The sequence below is a fragment of the Marmota monax genome, unplaced genomic scaffold (assembly GCF_021218885.2).
Source record: "Marmota monax isolate L192 unplaced genomic scaffold, Marmota_monax_Labrador192_F-V1.1 WCK01_AAM20220418_F8-fsc00017, whole genome shotgun sequence".
NCBI lineage: Eukaryota > Metazoa > Chordata > Mammalia > Rodentia > Sciuridae > Marmota > Marmota monax.
Genome location: NW_026695241.1, coordinates 24279315 through 24292205, shown reverse-complemented (window position 1 = coordinate 24292205; position 12891 = coordinate 24279315). Strand labels below are relative to the sequence as shown.

At 46.8% G+C, this 12891-nt stretch overlaps 1 non-coding gene across 1 annotated transcript; it reads left to right on the top strand.

The window, feature by feature from the left end:
* The first annotated feature begins 11628 nt into the window (after positions 1-11628).
* On the top strand, positions 11629-11722 carry Trnay-gua (transfer RNA tyrosine (anticodon GUA)). Its single transcript has 2 exons — positions 11629-11665; positions 11687-11722. It is a non-coding gene; the product is annotated as a tRNA-Tyr (tRNA).
* Positions 11723-12891: the final 1169 nt, after the last annotated feature.

The following is a 12891-nucleotide window of genomic DNA, read 5'->3' as shown; positions in this document are numbered from 1 at the left end:
TTAGTTACCTCCTGGTGCACGAACCCTTGAGACATAGTACTGTGTTATTTGCTCTTCTAGGAGACATCTTCATTTTGTTGTTCCACGACTAACAAAATTGACAGAGAAGAAAAAAAGAGCAGATACTTATCCTTAGGCTCAAGTAATTGCAACTTACTCTCCGAGGCCATGATACTAGAAGCTAAGGCCGCAGATCAAACAAGGATCATGATCTGTATAAATGTCTCCTGGGGGAAGCCCCTGCTCTCTACCCACTTCTGATTTTTTCTGTCTGACACTGGGGGAAATATGGGCCCACTATGATGACCACTTTGCCTTCCTGACCTGGGAAAATCTTGTTAGAGTCTGTAAACAAGTCAAAATAACACCTGGCATTTTACCAGGGGAATGTTAGAGTTGGTAAACAAGTCTGGATGGTGCCTGGCAAAATGCCAGAGGGAGTGGTTTGAGAAGTAACAAAAGCGAGCCATTAAGTGTGGAGATTCCTTATTGGTTGACTGATGTATCTAGTTTATGCTAATTAGATAAGCTGTGTGGAATGTATAAATACTGCTCCTGTCCTGCAATAAACGGCTCCTACTCCTGCTGTATCAATCTACACAAATTGTTCGTCACCCCCCAGTTATTTTGCTGCAGCCAGCCGTACTCCGGCAGATGGTGGCCCGTTACAGGGAGCCCTGGGACACTCGGGGGTAAGTGACAAAAAAAAGCTGCCCGTCCATAGATAGGACGGGAGCAAATCTGCTCGTCCCTAGGCAGATAGGGCGAGAGGAAAAATGACCATTTCAAGAAAATGGAGAAGATTGATACAGTATGTTTGTGTCTTGTTTTGTCTCAGTGTATTGTATTGTCTTTGTGATGAAAATATGGAAGGGGTGAGAAGTAAATTACTAAGGGAAGAAGGCACCCCAGTGGAACCAAGAATAGTTAGGGCATGTGTTGATGGAAGCCCAGGAACTCTAGTCAGAAAGAAAAAGAAAGTTCAGAAGAAGAAGGATTATCAGGAAAAAAGTTGCAGCAAAAGGCTATTACTGAATACTTTTCGTTTGCAGCAAAAGGCTATTACTGAATACTTTTTGTTACCGGAGGGTGCGTGAATCGGTGCAGCAGCTGCCATGTGCGAGCTGGTCATGGCGCAGCAAGGGCTTTCCAAGCGGCAGCAACCGGCTCTTCCCCGCCCCCTGCCCGGGGAGCGGGATGCCACTGCAAGAGCCCAAATCCAAGCCTGACCCGGAGGCACAGTATCGCAGGCTCTTGCTCCCTGTTCCCAGTAGCAGTTTGAGTCTGGGACACTCCCCAGGGCCATCTGGGGCTGCCCAGGCACTACAGCCAGCAGAAGACGCTACTGGTGTCCCTGATGTTTGGTCATTTTCAATGCCAATAACTAAGCTACAATGGTTCTCCCACACCTGGAAGCTGATGAGTAATGAGCACTATTAATGCTTATTTCAAATGCAAAAAAAAAAAAAACCTTGAGATAATGTACTAAATTGTTCAGAAGGTTGTTTTCTTAGTAGAATGCTACAGGATTTTCTTTAGCCATCCGGAGTTCCTGCCTTCATCCCAGTGCCGGTAAAGACCAAGGTGGAAGAATTTCCAATGTTGCTGAAAACCGGACGAGTCTTCGGCTGAGAAACGGACGAGACTTCGGATCAAGTTAGTTGCCTGCAGAACTTACTTGGACTGTGATTTAAGCTAGCTGCCTGCAGAACTTACCTGGACTGTGATTTACCTGGTCTGTGAGTTAATCTATTGAGACACTGCTTTACCTGGACTGAGACAACAAACTATAATCTACAACAAATTGTAACTCGGTATCTTTGCTAACAGTGTCATTGCTGGTATAATTTTTCCAAGGGCTTCTTGCATGGAGCCATCAATTGGCTTGGTATTGTGGCATTTTGTATCCTCCCTTTCTGTTTGTAGCAGGTTATTTATGGTGTTTCTGTAAAAACCACTATGGTCGTTATTTAAATTAAACAAAAGGGGGAAATGTTAGAGTCTGTAAACAAGTCAAAATAACACCTGGCATTTTGCCAGGGGAATGTTAGAGTTCCTAAACAAGTCTGGATGGTGCCTGGCAAAATGCCAGAGGGAGTGGTTTGAGAAGTAACAAAAGCAAGCCATTAAGTGTGGAGATTCCTTATTGGTTGACTGATGTATCTAGTTTATGCTAATTAGATAAGCTGTGTGGAATGTATAAATACTGCTCCTGTCCTGCAATAAACCGCTCCTACTCCTGCTGTATCAATCTACACAAATTGTTCGTCACCCCCGGGTTATTTTTCCCAGCCAGCCGGGCTGCGGCAAAATCTCTAACGTGTAAGGGGCAGACTCCTCTGAGACTGATACCAGACCTCATCAAAGCTTCTGGCTTCCAAACATCTTCCAAGTCTCTCAGCAGAAGTTGTGGGAAGAGGGCACTTGGTGCTTGGAGGAGGATTTCTGTCCCATCTCTTCTATAAGCCCTACCACAGAAAAACCAATACTTTTAGAATACTGTGTATAACTCAGGTCAGCTTCCTAGGTTTGAAAATGAATGACCTGGGATCTATGCGACAGTGAATAGGAAAACCCATTCTCCATTCTCAGGTGTCATTGTGAACACATTTGTTCCAAGAGCTGAGGCAGCAAATCTGGACTTTGCCTGGCACGTGTGGTAGGGATCATGAGAGCCTGAGAAAGTCTCATGTCTTCGGAGAATGGGACTGAAAAGCAAACAGACGAACTCCAAGGGACAAGAGAAGAGCCTTTCCTACATGTTTCCACGATGTGGTTGATGGGGTTCAGGACATACTACCTCAAAATATGACTTAGCCAATCCAAAACATGCCTCTTTTCCACAAAGATTTATTGAGCTAGTCATTTTCAGAAACCGTGGACACAGGAGAAGCCAAAAGTTACCCTTGTGTAATAGACTTCCATCTATAAAGGAAGTCTTCATTTGAAAGGGTGACTCCTCTGTATCAAAATGAAAGGGATGGGCTGGGGTTGTAGTTCGATGGTAGAGTGCTTGAGGCACTGGGTTTGACCCTCAGCACCACATAAAAATAAATAAAATAAAGATATTGTGTCCAGGGGCTGGGGTTGTGGCTCAGAGGTAGAGCGATCGCCTAGCATGTGTGAAGTACTGGGTTTGATCCTCAGCACTACATAAAAATAAAATAAAGGTATTGTGTCCACCTACAACTAAAAAATAATTATTAAAAAAAGATATTGTGTCCATCTACAACTAAAAAAATTTTTTAAACTTAAAAAGAAAATGATGATTAATAACTAGAAACTCTAAATCCACAGAGAATGCATCATTTAAATATGCCTTTTGTATATGGTCTTTTTCTGGTTATCTCCTGTTAATCAAGCATTTTCCTACACTCTTCTTTCTTTTTATAGGGGAGGCTGGTTATTTAAGGCAGGTTTCTAAAACGCTCTTGAGATCTACTCTAAAGATTTACTGGAACCGGGGATGTCAGTGGTAGAGTGCATGTGTGCAAGGTTCAATCTCCAGTACCACCACCAAAAGAAAAGAGAAATTACTGTGACTGAATTCAATGGGTTTGCCTTGTGGTGAGTGCAAAGCCAATAAATACAACCAGGAGAGAAAGGAATGGAGAGGGATTTATTACTTGCAACGCATAAGCAGAGCCCTGGATTTAATTTGTAAAACAGGGTTCTCTTTGAACAAAAAAAGCAAGGGACTTTTACTCAGGAGACATATATTCATATAAGAAGACTCACCATCACATGTAGGCACCAGGCAGAGTAGTTTGGCAGCTGCCACTCAAGCATTGAAACTGGTACTCGCCTTTCTGAGCAGTGTCTGGAGAACAGCAACTGGCCCAAAGGGGTTTTGACATGGCAGGAAGGACAAGGGACATGTCCATAAAAGGAATAGAATGGCTTGTTAGAGTAAATTCAGGCACTGGTTCTACAATGTTTACATGAAACAACAACTCTACTTTAAAGGAAATAAGAAAATTGTTTAATTCTGAGCCAAATAAGAGTGCCCATGGTCCAAGAACATGGATTCAAGTTACCTTAAATGATGCGTTACAAAGTGAAGAAATTACATGAAGTTTTGTAACCAAAGAAAGTTATAAATCCACATATTCAACAAAAACATTGGTGGGGGCATCAGGTAAGTAGGCTACAGCAAAGTGAGGAAGTCTTTCCAATAAGTGTCAGATGGCATTTTTTTTTTTTGCATTCTTAGCTTTAAGATTGGTGGTAGCTAGAGATCCACTAAATTTAACAATACATTCTGAGAGGTTTACCTAATTGTCCAGAGAATGTGAGGTCAGATATAAAGGTTAAAAGGAAATGGCTGTTTTTCTAAAAGGCCTAAGATAGTCTAAGATAAATCTGATTCTCACCCTGCAAAATTTCTAGCTTTCCACAGTCACTTTGTTCTACTCTGCCAAGATCAGTCTGCAGAATCTTTAATATGTGGCTTCTTCAGAGATCTTCAGCTTCACACTGGGTTGGCTGCACTCGGGATACTTAACTACTGATGCTTCCATACCACCCATAGAGATTCTGATGTAATTGGTCTGTGGAGTGGTCTTGATATTGGAATTTTTAAAATGCCACACACATGATTTTAATGAGTAGTCAATGTTACTCCAGAGATATAATTATTTTGGGATGTGAAGTGCTATGTTCAAATTGAAGAAGAATAAATGCCCTTTTGAAAAACAGCAACAATCTTATTCATAGAATGAGAGTGTTGTATAAAAGAGGTCACAGTATTCTGTGATAGTAAAACTACCTGCTGGGAAGAAGATGGCTGCCGAGACAAGAAACCTCAATGAGATAACAGGCCCTGTTCACTTCTCTCCAAAGTTTTTTCTCAGAAAAATGCCCACTATGTCATTGAACTAGATCAGGTTTATAGGAGAGGAAGGCCTGGAGGTATTCCCAAGGTCTGGGCTTAATTGTTCTGGGTGTGTCACTGGGCCAGCCAGTGGAGGGGCAGCTTTTGTTAGCAAGCAACTGGAGCTCTTTGCTCTGCTTGTCAAAACTAGTTCTGGAGCCCCAAGATCTGGCTCAGAAGGTCGATTTGCAAGGTTGAAATGCCAACATTTCAACAGACCTGGGTGACTATTAAAGTCATCCTCCAGCATATTGGCAGAGGCAAGGACTTACTCAATAGGAAGAGCTCAGGAAAATAAAATAATGAAATTCAAATGGCATAAGCATCTATTCTGTCTCTGGGAACAGAACAGAGACATCCCCAGATGACTTGGAAGAGTGTAAAAGCTTGGGAAGTGCTTGCCTTCCCAGAGGAAAGAACACAGCCACACAGTGTTCTTATACATATACTTATACATAGCACAGCTACATATACATATGACTCTGTGATATCTTAGCTGGTTGAAGAGCAGGGCTATCGAGTTGGTTAGATTGGAGCTTTAAGTAGACCCTTGGTCATTTGCAAATGCTCTAAGTTGTATTTCTCTGGAGCCAGAATTTTGTGGTCTTAACTACCTTCAAACCTGGTTTATCCTCCTAGGAAATTTGTGGTTAAATACAATCTACAATTGCAAACGGCCTATAGCCTATGGTGTGGTATAGATTTCACTTGCTCATTACTCATATTCATCCACTCACTCACTAAAACTATCCTTTCCCTTGAAGTCCCAAGTGGAACAGGAACGTTCCAGAGTCAACAATGAGAGGAAGTTTTTGCTGAGGGACTGTCTGTTCCCTAAATCTATCCTCCACAGACTCAAAGGTGATTGCCTGAAGTTAGGGCACCTACAACACAATCTAGAAAACCGCTGAAAAGTAAAGGAACATAGTTACCATTGGAAAGATAGGCAGAAAGCTGGGTACCAGCTGGTAGTGTGGCCAAGTGGCCTAAGGCACTGGATTGAAGCTTCAGTCTTTTTGGAGGTGTGGGTTCAAATCCTACCACTGCAGAAGTTGGGCTATTGATAGTAACAATAATGAAATATAACACTGTGGCTGGAACAGTAGAGTATTTTCCTAGCATGCTTAAGGCCCTGCATTGACTTTTCCCAAGGAGATGAGTGACTGTGAGGTGTGGGCCCCGGTTTGGGTTTAGGTGCAGCAGTCCTACTTTTACCAATTAGTAACATTCCAATAAGTCTTAAAAGAAGAAGTTCATCTGTATGGTGGAGAGGTGTATTGCAACTCCTAGAAGAAAACGTGGGGTCAACTCTCCAACATATTGGCAGAGGCAAGGATTTCCTCAATAGGAAGAGCTCGGGAAAATAAAATAAAAAATTAATAAATGGGATAGCATACAATTAAAAAAAACACTTCTGCACAGCAAACAAAAATGTGAAGAAAGAACCTACAGAATGGGAGGAAATCTTTGCTAGCTACTCTTCTGACAGATTAATGACTAGAACATACAAAGAACTGAAAAACAAATTAGCACGAAAAACCCCCACAAAAATCAAACAAACAAAAATAAATAACCCAATCAATTAACCAGCAAATGAACTAAACAGACACTTCTCAAAAGAAGAAATACAAATGGTTAACAAATTTGTGCAAAAAGAAAAAAAAATAAAAACAACATTCAACATCCCTAGCAATTAGGGAGATGCAAATCAAAACTACACTGAGATTTCCATCTCACACCAGTTAATATCTACCATCAAGAATACAAACAATAATAAATGCTGGCAAGGATCAACCAACTATAGAAATCAGTATAAAGTTTTCTCAAAACACTAGGAATGGAACCACCAAAGCCCTAGCTATACCAGTCCTCAGTGTCTCTCCTAAAGAATTAAAATCATCATACTATAGCAATACATGCATATTCATGTTTATAACACCAAAATTCACAATAGCCAAATTATGGAACCAGCCAAGGTGTCCATTAGTGGAAGAATGGATAAAGAAAACATGGTACACAATGAGGTACACAAAGGAGTTTTATTCAGCCATAAAGAAGAATGAAATTATGTCATTTGCAGGAAACAGGTGGAATTTGAAAGCATTATGTTAAACAAATTAAGCCAAACAAGAAGTCAAGAATCATATGTTTTCTCTCAGATGTGCAAGTTAGGGAGGGAAAAGGAAAAGAAATATGGAGAGGGAGTGGAATCTCATGAAAATTGAAAGGAGATCAGTAAAGAAAAGGGACCAGGGGGAGAAAGGAGGGGAGGAAGGGGGAAATACTGGGGAATGATAATGGCCAAATATATTGCTATATCATGTGCATATATAAATATGTAGCAATGAACCCCACTACTATGTATAATTATAATGCATCAATAAAAATATGGGGGGAAAAGAAGAAGCTATCTGTTCATGTGGCAGAAGAACTGGTGTAAGGACTGAGTAGGGACAGGAAGTGGTGTGAGTTTTATTTCTTTTTCACATAAATAGACAGTCTGTGAGGAAGTAACCTCCTCTTTGGCAAGAGCACAAGACACAGACCCTATGGTCTCTACTGTCTCCTGGGAACAGTCATGACTTTAGAATGGGCTCCTTGGCTTCCTATTAATCTGCTCTGCTGAGAGCCAGCCAGACTGCAGCACTGCTCTTCTCCATTTCAGCCTCCCCATATTCAAGTCCCACTACTGTCTCCCAATGCAGCTTATTCCCTTACCTCCCTATCTTTTTCTAACTGGGAGGTAAGGAAAAAGGAGAGTGAAGAGACAGTACAGCAGCTAGATTCTAGGCAGGTGGCCTCAGCAAAGAGGCAATGCTCACAGGAAAAGGGGTGTATTTCAACTCTGACCAATTTGGATTAAGGATCTTGATTGCCTCTGCATGCTTGCCCTCAAGAGACCAAGAATGTTTTACTCATAATCGGAATTCCTATAAGACATTTTCGTCTTTTGAGCAATGTGTATACTGTACTTCCAGATCTGTGTTGGGGGTGGGTCCTGGAGAGTGAATGGATGGAATTTGGCTTCCATAGCAACCCAGACTGAATCCAGCCAAATTGTATTTTTTTCTCATTGTGTCTGAGGGAAGATAGAAAAGGATAAAACACCTAAACAGGAGGATACTCACTTAAGGGGGTGATGAAAGAAAGGAGATGACCCATACCCTAATAAGAGGCAATAAGAAAAATTTCAAGTTCCTGGCTAAAGCCTTGGTCTAGAGATGTGAGTACGGTTGACCCTCTTATACTTAGGCTTATCCATTTAGCAAAATTGCAATTCTTACCTAAATATAGCATTCTGCCCTCATACTCACCTAGATAAACTAGACCAGAGAAAAACACAGTGATGTTAAACTGATCTCTACTTAAATTCATCACTGTTATCTCAAGTGTGTCTAAAAAACAATCTTTTTTATTGTAGTTTATTTTGCGGTACTGATGATTGAAACGGGCTGGGGTTGTACCACTGAGCTACATCCTCACCCCTTTTTATTCTGAGAAGGGGTCTCACTAAATTATCCCAGGCTTGGCCTCAAACTTGTGATCTTCCTGTCTCAATCTCCCAGAGTTACTTGCATTAACAGATATGTGCCACTGGGCCCATGTACAATCATCATTTTTTTCAATCTCTTCACCATCCTATTCTAAGATACATGCACATGATACAATATATATGCACATGATAAAATCTAAGATTTTATCCTTATCTTGTTTATTAAACAGCCCACACCCTCTCAGGCACTCTTACTTTCAGCTTTCTATTTCACTGAAAAGCAGACACAGTCATAGAACTTCTAAAAGGCCCATCTATCTGCACCTTTTCCCACCTGTTTCTATGGAGGACCTGTGTAAGATCTTAGCTCAGGTCATCCCTGAAATCTGTGTACATTCAACTGATTACTCAAGGACTTTCTTTCCTTCAGGTATGCTGGATGTACCCAACAGCCAACCTGCACATGGCTCTTTTGATTTTATTCTCAAAAATTGTGATATCCAGGAGCAATAAGGGGAGTAACTACAAGACTCGGCTAATGTCACTGGTAACACCCAGGCTCTTATAGCTCTTTCTAGGTTTCTAAGTAACTAGATTAGAGCTGAAGATTTAGTGCACGCCTGACATTTAAAGCAATGAATTTGATTTTTTTCCTCTCTTACTCCCTCCTCTAAAGCACAAATAGGAGATGGTATCAAGATATAAAATACATTCAACAAATCAATAAGGACTTGTTATTTGTTGGGAACTGAGCTCCCCTTTACAGGACAGGACCCTAAGCTCCAAAAGTTAACTTTCTAGAAAAGAAGGAATTACATTTTCAAGTGAATAGTGATGCTCAACACCTTCCATCAAATCAAAAAAATTTGGGGAAAGAACTTGCAGTGTCCTCCCTTGGTACATAATGTAGCAAATTGGTATAAGACTCAGGATTTAAGCTATGGTCACTAGGAGGAGTTCCCACCACTGCTAATGAGTCTAAATCATTTTACATCAATGATTCAAATAAACAGCAAATATTTTCTTTTAAATTTATCTTAAATATGAAGATACTGAGGACACAAAGAGAGTGTGCAGGAGGCAATGGGCAGGGCTTTGGAGGATCAGGAGGGGATGGGGTGCAGGCTGCCAGAGCAACAGCCCAGAGTGTCCCTTGATCTCAGCCTTTCCCGAGAAGAGATGTCCAGAGCTTGATGTGCAGAGAAATCCAGTCACAGACTGGACGGTCACTGGAACCTGCATGGGAGGGCAGCTCAATGCAGCCTGGAAATGGGAGGGAAAGGGGACAGCCTGGGACCTGCATTCCCCTGGGCGCTTGAATGCTTTCATGGAGTGCAGGTGTTTGTGTATGTCTCCGTGTGTGTATGTGTGTGTGTGTGTGTGTGTGTGTGAGAGAGAGAGAGAGAGAGAGGCAGAGATAGAGATAGAGATAGAGAGAGGTAGAGAGAGAGAGAGAGAGAGGGAGAGAGAGAGGGAGGGAGAGGGAGGGAGAGAGGGAGGGATCCAGCAGGAATGGCGGGGGTGGGGTATGTGAAACTGAAGGACTCAAGGGGTTGTTCCTCTCTACCCATGGAGGGCTCCTCAGTGGCCCGGCTTCCTTTGCAGGCACCCCTCCCTCCAACACTGTGTGGGTACCTCTAAGCGAAAGAGATCAAGTGCCAGTGGCAGCAACAGTAGGAGTGCCAGGGTGAGACTGTGACGCCCGCAGGGCTTCGGGAGGATAAAAGAGTCCTGTGGCCAGAGAGAGCCCCCTAACTTGAGTGACCCCATGTACAGAGACCAGCAGTGGGGTCCCAGATTAGAAGGAATGGCCCTTTGGGTATGCCCCCTGGGCTTTGTCCCCTGGGTCCTGGCACCTGGATTTGTTGCTTTGGGTAGAGGAAAGGGGGTCCCCGCAGGCTGCTCTTGCAGCCGGGCCAGCTGAGCAGCTGAGCAGCAGCACTAGGTTTTGGGAAGCCCCTGCAGCTGGGCCCTTCCCCTGTCCCGGTGGGAGTAGGTTTGGTGTGGGGTTGGTGCGTGAGTGAAGGTTTGTGGGTTCTGCCAGGGCGAGCGGGCCCTCTCCGCCCCCGAAGCCCCAAGAAACTGGGCGGGTTGGGTCACTGCGGAGGGGCCTGCCTGCGCCTCCCCGGGGAATCTGGGCTGAGTGGCTGGGAGAGGGAGGCGATTTAGGGCCAGGATTTAGGGCACACCAGAATTGGGATCCCATCTGGGTGGGAGAAGACTTGCTTCCGGGGGTCAGGAGCCCAGCCCAGCTGGGCCGCCTCTGTTCTGTCCCTTTGGACCAGGTGGAGTTATTTGGTGAGGACAGGCAGGAAGCCGGGGCCTCCTGTGCCCTGGGGGCCGGGCTGGCTCCCTGGCACAAGTATCTCTGGTGCTTGTGCAAGGCCTGGACGGGGCACGCGAGGCTGCCACTTCCCCTAACCCTCTGTCCTTTCCGCCACAAGTGTGGTGTGCAGGGGGTCTGAAGGCACCAAAGAGGGAGCGGCTGGCAGGGCTGGCGCTGTGGGTGGCAGGGCGAGTCCGCTGGGGCACGGGGACCTGGAACCCGGACCGGGGCTTCAGGGGCCAGGCTGGTAGGGTCGGATGGGATCCAGGTGTCCAGCAGACACTACCGCGGGGGACTGTGGCTGTGCTAGTTGCGCAGCCGCCTCCCCGCGCGCGCGCGCGCGCGCGCCATCTGGTTCTCCTCCAGTACCAACCCGCACCCGTGCGGTATCCACACCCCCACCTTCCCCGGGGCGGGCGGGGAGGGGTGTGGAGAAGGCAACCTTCCCCTGGGTCAGTCTCCACCTGGTGCCCGGATCCTGGCCCTCTCAGGCCGCCTTAGTGCCATCCTCCTAGACCCCGGCCCAAGGCGGGACGCAGAGGTTTGGCATAGGGGCAAGAGGGCAAGAGCACGAGAGGAGAGAGCCCTGCGCGCCCTGCGATGCGCGTCTTGGTGGTCGCCGCCCGGCCAGGGCCCCACCAGGTCCCGGGGCATGCCAGGCTTCCGCTGGATACCAGGCGCTCCCAGGCCGAAGGGGTGTGTGCGCATGTAAGTGTGTGTGTGTGTGTGTGTGTGTGTGTGTGTTCGTGCGTGTGTGTTGGTCCTGGGCCCTGAAGGCAAGGACTGAGCCTGTCTGGGCAGGGCAGGGCGGGGCAGGGAGGGCTCCCTGGGATGGAAGGCGGACAGTTGTAATGGGACCCCACCCCGGGACAGGACCTGCCAGCTCGACTCCCCCATCTGCACAAAGGCAGAGGACCCGGCCCCGCCGGTGTGCACCCTTCGATAGCTCAGCTGGTAGAGCGGAGGACTGTAGACTGAACAGACAGCTGTGGACATCCTTAGGTCGCTGGTTCGATTCCGGCTCGAAGGAAGAGCCCCACGCTTTTGCGCACACGCACGCGGACACGCCCCCCTGACGGGGCCCTGCCCCTGCAAGCCTCATCCTGCCTTCTGAGCCCAGAGCAGGCAGAGCCTCTCCAGACCGCCCATCTCTTCCACCGCCAACCCTTGCATCTTCGCCCCCAACTCCCCCGCGCTCCCCAGGAGCTGTCCTGCCTGCTGCTGCTGTCCTGCCTGCTGCTGCCCGCCAACGCCAGGCACCAGTTCTGGGAAGGCCCATTCTTCGCTGGCCGCCCGCAGGGGTTCCTGCTCTCAGGTCGCCTCACCCAAGCAACCCACCACTCGTGCCCCCACATACCACACCCCTATCCCTGGCCCCTAACGCCGCCGCCCACGCCCCTGCCACACCCCCACCGCTCCTGCACTTTCAACCACAGGGCACTCCTCCAGCGCCTCAGCGCCTGAGATTCTTGACAACACACAGGCAGGCTTCCCTGCCACCCAGCCCTTCCCACCTGGATCATCATGGACTTGGCTCTTGGGAGAAGCGAAATGTCCAGAGCCATGGATGTGTTGCTCAGCGATCACCCTGGCATCCTCCCTCCCTGAGATCGCCAGGCTCCATCCCTCTCCACAACTGGCCAGGGGGCCCCGCCTGCCCGGGAGCCACTCGCCACGTGCCCCCACCCCACGTCTGCCCCTCTCCATCTTTCTCACTTTCTGTCCGCCTCTACCTCTCTCTTTCGTCTTCTTTCCTTTCCATGATGCCCTGCCACCTCTCTCCTTTCCTCCCTCACTCTCCTCCATCTCTCCAGCCACAGGCAATCCATCTCTGCCTCTGCCTCTGTCTCTGTCTCTGTGTCTGTCTTTCACCACCTCCCCGCCTTCATTTCTGTCCCCCACGCTGACCCCTGTCTCTGTTCCTCTCTTTCTCTGTCTATTGGTGAGGAATGCGTGGGTGGACAAGGGAGGGAAATGTCCATCCCAGCTTGGTTAGGTGACATGGTGCCCTGGTGGCGGTGGCGATGGCCTGTGTTCTGTTTTCCCTTGGGGCTGAAGAGTGGGATGTGCCCTTCCCGCCCACATGCCGCCAGCCTCACCTTTCGTGAACTTTAAGGAATACGGTTGGAGCCGCAGCAGGACTCAGTGGTCCTCCTGGAAGAGCCAGCGCACGCCAGGTTCTGCTCTTCACCTCGGGAA